We start from the raw sequence: 6,290 nt of genomic DNA on the forward strand, positions 1-6,290 counted from the left end.
ATTAAATAACATTTCACTGGGGTTCTCTCACTGCTGCTGAGGCTGCTTCGCAAAGCTCAGGGCCTTTTCCTGCCCAGCAGCTGCAGGTGGCCTCTCCATCAGAAACCAGCAGGTGAGTGGTTAAAGCAGTGCTCTGGGCTGGCGGGACATTTGCCATCATCCTCCAGCTCTGTTGCACGCTCCTGTCTTGGACAAACCCCTTTCTCAGCCAGCCATGCATTGACCTGTGCTGAAGTTTGCTTTTTCACCTTGGATTGCAAAGCTTCATGGTTTTGCAGAAAAAAGGAAGCATAGAAATGAACCCCAAAGGCTCAGAGGGGAGAAAAATGCAAACCCACAAGCTCCCCATTCGGGGGACCTGACTCATGTTTGCAGTGCTGGCAGCCCAGCAGAAGCCCCAGCTTCATCGCAGCACTGCCTAATTCAGGGGCAATAACATGTCATGTTCTTTATCTGCTTGACCCCCTCCTCTCCCCTCGCAAATTCCTACACGCTCTCTTATTTCTCCTCACCGCCCACCTTTCAAATGCCCTTGGCTCCATCCTCTTTGCTAAAACCTCTTTTGGGAGGAGAGCTCTAGCCCAGAGATGAATCAGGATTTCTAACAGGGGCTTTAGGGATGTGGGATGCATTCACCCCCACAGCAGGAGAGCCGGCCTTTTCCCAGGGCTCCGCAGGACTCGGTCAGGTGGCATTAACACAGCTTCCCTGCAGAGGAACGCTGGCCGAGATATCAAACCATGAGAATTTACCCCACGGGCTGACCAAGAATGAGCTGCTTCCCGATTGTCGCTAGCTTGCTAACCTCCTGTGATGGGAATCGCTGCAGCAGGATAGGAAAGTTTACAGTTCAGCTGTGTTGTGCCTGTCAGTGCTAGAGAGAAGCAGTCATAAGAGAGCACCGAGTCTGCCTCTTCCTCACCAAGCAGCACCCGCGAGCCTCCCAGGCTCTCCAGGAAGCGAGAGGGGCCATGAATACCAGTCCGATGCGGGCACTGCACAGAGGATGCCACCCCTCCCTGTTTGCCATGTCTCTGGACATCAGTGAGATGCAATTAAAAAGCAGCAGCTGGAGCCAGGGCACTTGGATAATTCCGTTAGGCCAAATGCACTCCCTTCTCTGCTTGCTGAGGAACCTGCGCTCCCTTCTGCGGGCGATTCTTAGGAGGGCCGAGGCAGTTGTACAGAACCAGAAGGTTTCACGTTGAGGATTCCTCTCTGGCTCTGCTCCTGGCTCCTTTCCCACTCCTCACACCAGGTTGCAGAGCCATCCCTCAGTTCTCTAGGACCTCAAAGACCTTTCTAACCCACTTGGCTTTAGCCCAGCTCTGAACTGCCAGAGGGGGAGTCTCTGCTCTCACCTGGAGACTGTGCTTCCCATTGAGATCCTAATCCTCCTCATAGTATTAGTTAGAGCACAGCTCCTCCACAAAGCAGTACACAGAAGCGTTGGGATCACAGCCCATCAGGCAGACGGGAGAGGGGCCTAGGAGCAAAGCAGAGGTTGCTATGAAGACCAATATCCTGGAATAATTATCCTCCAGAGAAGTTCCCAGGTTTCCCTTGCAGAGAGCAGCTCCCTTTTGTACAAGCCCATGAAACATAGCAGAGCATCACATCCTCCCTCAAATACAGGTCCTTCGGTACTTACAGCAGCAACTCAGAAGTCACCGCTGTGCCTCGAGTCTCCAAGATGGTCTTGGTTTTGCAGAGGGCAGCCTCCCTCCCAGTGGATCTCTCCTCCAGGACCTCTCTGGCAGAGCCCTGCTGTGCCACAGCGAGATGCATGGCAGTTTGGGGTTTTATGGCGCACCAACACCCTTATCCTTGCCCCAGAAGCACAAAACAGCTCGGCTGAGCTATTGCATCCAGGTGGCCTCCAAGAGCTGCCCTCGCTACCCAGAACCCATTTCTGATGGGAGAAGAGCAGCAAAACCCAAGCTGATGCTTCCTTGTGCCCCTTTGGGTCAAACTACAGCAGAGGGAAGCAGCAGAAAGAGATAAACTGTGAGCAGCAAGGGTGGAGCAGCAGAGCTGTTAAGCAGACATGCTGTACCCAGGGGTGCTGGGTTCCTCTGCGGGCTCGTGCCAGGGACCAGAGGCAACACAAGGAAGGGTGAGTCTGGACAGGCAGTGCTGGAAATGCAACTGCTCAGCTGTGTTGGCCATGCCCAGAGCAGAGATGATGGGTGTGCAAATGTTGAGAGATGGGGTGCTGGGACCACCCTGAGGTCCCAGCTGTGCACGTTCACCTCGGCTGCTGTAATTTAAGCTATTTTGTTCTGGAAGTCACTAGTTCAGTACCCACATCATCAGCCAAAACAGCAGCCATCAAAATAACACATGCCACAGCTCCAGATCCAAATCTCCAAAGCCTCGTCCCCAAGAATTACTATTTAATCTTTACCCTGCAACAGGCGGCCCGGCAGGTCGGAGCCCAGACGTGCTGCAGACATAAACGGTGCCAACCCCTGCTCCCTGTGCAGCCCCAAAAACCACGATGCAGGCTGAGAAGGCAGCACATGGATCAGGATGAGGGTGAAGGAGAAGGAACTGGAAAAGATCAGGCTGGAAAGAAATATCCAGCAGGCAGGCGCAGAAAGCAGAGCCCGCCCAGAACGTGAGCAAACACAGAGCCTGTCAAAGCACAAACGCAAACACGTCCCTTGCATGGGAGGGCATCGTGTTCCCGGGTAAGGAGTCTGTGCAACAGTGACAAGCAAGTGGGATGATCCAGAGAGCCAAACACAGGCAAAAAGGGAAACGAGAGAGGGTCTGACAGTCAGGATCTGCTTCAGATACTTAATGAAGGAGAAAAGGACAAATGGTTGCTAAGGGAAATGGGACAGATGGCTGGCACAGAGAACTTGCTGACTCTTGGAGACTTAAAACTCTCTTTTTGGGGGGCAGCAGAGGAGAGCAGGCAAATATGCAGCAGCAAAAGCAAGAAGATGACCGCTTCCCCCTTTCCCTCCGCCTCCGAGCGTCAGGGTAGATCATCGCACAATGAAAAAGGTCACACAAGCAGCAGGAGACAAGATGCACTTGCACTTCAGCTCATCAAGAGCTCTGTGCCCTGCCAGCCCTTCATCCCACTCCTCCTCACCAGAGGCCGTGGACATCAGCGCCATCCCCGCACTCCCGGGCTGGGTATGCCACGGGCAAGTCACAGCGCTGCCACGCAACAGCAGGCCCCGGGACAACAACCGGGCAAAGTCACAGCTCCAAGAGAGGAGAAAGCCACGGGGATGCTGGCTGCGGAGATCAGGCTGTCTGTAAAATACCATAGCTCCTGGACATGCTGTCTCCGAGATGCATTTACACCTCTCCCTGACATTTAAAACCATCTGAGCCTTTTGGCTTCTGCTGCTGTCATCCCTGTGCCAGGTCTTTTCTGGCTCTAAAAGTCTCCAACTTGATTCCCCTGCAAAGACAGCCCTCCCAACAGGTCTCAAACCGCAGCGGCAGAGCAAGGGGAAGCAGGGAGAGGACAGGAGTTTCTGCTACCATGTCATTTGCCGGGGGTGGGAGAGGTGCCAAGAGTCTGTCAAATCTTGACGGCCACAAACAAGTCTCTGAAGGAAAGAGCTGAAAAGAAAAAAAAAAAAAACCTTGGCAGCAAAGGCGGCAGAGCTCACCAACTGAGACACGCACCGCTGTGTAACGCTGAACAGAGCGGCTCTCTGCTGGGATTTGAGGGGTGCGAGGTCTAACAGCCAGAGCTGGGGGTTTGGGGAACCTCTGCTCCCCTCGGGCTGGAGCAGGCTACCTCCTGTCACCATCGGGCCAGCAGCTCTCGCCCACCGCAGCCACGGGGCGTAAGACAGAGGGACTTGTGAAGCAAGGGAGGGCTCTGGAGGCAGCAATCGTGACTCTGCCATCCAAACTACTGTCACAGGCGCCTCTTGGACTTGAAGTCGCCCCAGGAGGTCCACGAGGAGCTGCAGATCTCAACCGTTCGGTAAGCGAGTGCTCACACGGGACCTTCACCAGGCACCCGCTCCCAGCGAGCCCATATCCGTGCCCATACACACATACAGCCCTGGGGGGAGTCCCAAGCAGCAGGGACAAGATCAGCCACTTCACAGGCTTGTTCTACTCCCGCTGCCAAGCAGAGGAGGAAGAATTTGCTCTGGCCGCCTCGGCACCACACAGCTCCAGCCACGGAGCACCTCCGCATCGCTGCGGCTGCGCCAGGAGGCACGCAGGCACGCCTGTGCCAGGAGCAACAGCAGCCAGCGCTACAGAAAACACCCTCAGATATTTCAAGGCAGCTGATGCTGGGCAGAGGGAGGATGCACCACTGGCAGGGCAGGACACGCTCTCTGGCTTTGCTGCGAGATAGCTTTGGGCCACCACAGATTACCAGGGCCAGTAGCGGGGAGAGGAGAAGATGAGGATAGCTGCGAGTGCCAGCTCAGAGCCGCTCGCCCAGACCGCTCAGCTGGCTGTGTAGGCAGCTACATCTTGGAGCTACGTTCAAAGAAGCTGCACGTAGCAGCAGCTACCATATTGCATGCCAAACTGCCACGGCTGCTGTTGAGATAAACCCACACAAACAAACAGATGCTTAGACAAGCCAAGAAGATGTATTATATCAGCACCACTCACGTGCCACGGGCTGTCCCCAGGCTGGCCGCTCTCCCGCTTGTCTTCTCCTGGTGGTCCTGTTGGGGAGGAGAAGTCATCAGCACATCTTGTCCCCACACATCAGGGCAATGGGGGGGTTGCCAGGGGCACACACAGCCCCCCCCCCTCCTTGCCAGCCCCTTTTGCACCTGTGTGACGGCAGCTCAAGTTCAAGCATGCAACAGGGAGCGGGAATGCCCAGGTATTGGGTGGCAGAGCTTGGAGAGGAGCATCTGCAACCAGGCCAGGGGATTACAGTTCTCCTCCAGCCCTGGAGCCAGGGGAACAAGCCCCGTGTACGCAACCTTGCCACGCCACCACCTGATCAGCGTGACTTGCACGGGACACGCCGACTGCAGTGAGGCCAGGCTGATTTACACCTCCCCGGCACTGGCCACGTCCAAGCAGGACACAAGAGTTCAGTGACCAGAGCAGCCTGCTAGCCCATGGGACACACTGTCACTGCGTGACAGCTGCGCTTGCCCTCCACACGGGCAGTCAAAGCCACCCTCACCCCGGGACACTAACGCAGCACCTCTCACTGGCTGAAAACTGCCTTAAAAGCAAGCAAGTATTTCAGAAGACCCTGGGAGAGCCCATGCATAGGTGGCTGGGCATTCAGGCACACCTGGAACTCACACAAGCACAGAAAGAGTCAAGTATTTTTTCCTGAATCCTCTCTCCTCACCCTACAACCACCAAGATACCAAGGACACGAACAAAAGTAAACGCAGAGGCTCAATAAAAGGATGCTGTCCCAAGCCTTTTGCTTTCCTCTGCCCAGAGCCCTGCCTGCATCCACGAGGACTTGGACGTCCTCTATCCCTTCTGCCCCGGGCTCAGCCCTAGCAGCGGCAGGGGGACGGGCGGTCGTGCTCTGTCCGCCTCTGGCGGGCACGGGGCCAGGGACGCGCGGGCATCGCGGCTGCCTGGCTATCGGCACAGCAGCTCCGACTGTGACAGGGCTGCCCTGCAAATGAGCTTGGCAAGACATTAAGAGCCTGATTTGCAAAATTAGGCTGATGTAATCGCTCATCCTAAAAGCCCCGGCCTCAGCTGCTCACGGTGACACCAATTACACACCCAGCACCACGCAGTTGCTACCTGCTGTCGTTGACCGGTCACCCGAGCACACCGGTACTACAGGCATTCACAAGGCACGGAGCACAGCGCAGGCAGCGCCGGCCTCCAGCAGCGCAGCCCCGTGCTAGCGCTTCCCGAGGGCTTTTCGGCGGAGTCTTAATGCCACCAGCTTGGGGCCCAGCGTAGACACGAGGTGACACCGTGAGAAGCTGGGAGGGCTCCTGCTCTCACTGCTGCTGGGACAGCCGCATCGTGATGCTGGGGTGCGGACGCACTTCAGACCGAGCCCCCCGGGATCTGCGTCCCGGAGCAGTCACGGAGCTGGGGGGGACTGGGCTGGGGCAGGCAGCTCCTGGGGATCACGCCACTGACGCAGCCCTGAGTGCCAAGCAGAGCTTTAGCAGAGTCTCTCCTTGAAGCGTTTTTTTGCCTGGTCACCAGCCCAGTTATCAGTGACACTGACTCATCCTCAGGAGTGCTCGTGCTGCCAGTTGCACTCCAGATCATATCGGCCAGCAATCCCGACGCACCTCTTTGCCTCCTCCCTGCTGTGCTCTCCCAGCCCATGGCAGAGCATC

This window comes from Mycteria americana, chromosome 5 (genome assembly GCF_035582795.1).
Source record: "Mycteria americana isolate JAX WOST 10 ecotype Jacksonville Zoo and Gardens chromosome 5, USCA_MyAme_1.0, whole genome shotgun sequence".
NCBI classification, from domain to species: domain Eukaryota; kingdom Metazoa; phylum Chordata; class Aves; order Ciconiiformes; family Ciconiidae; genus Mycteria; species Mycteria americana.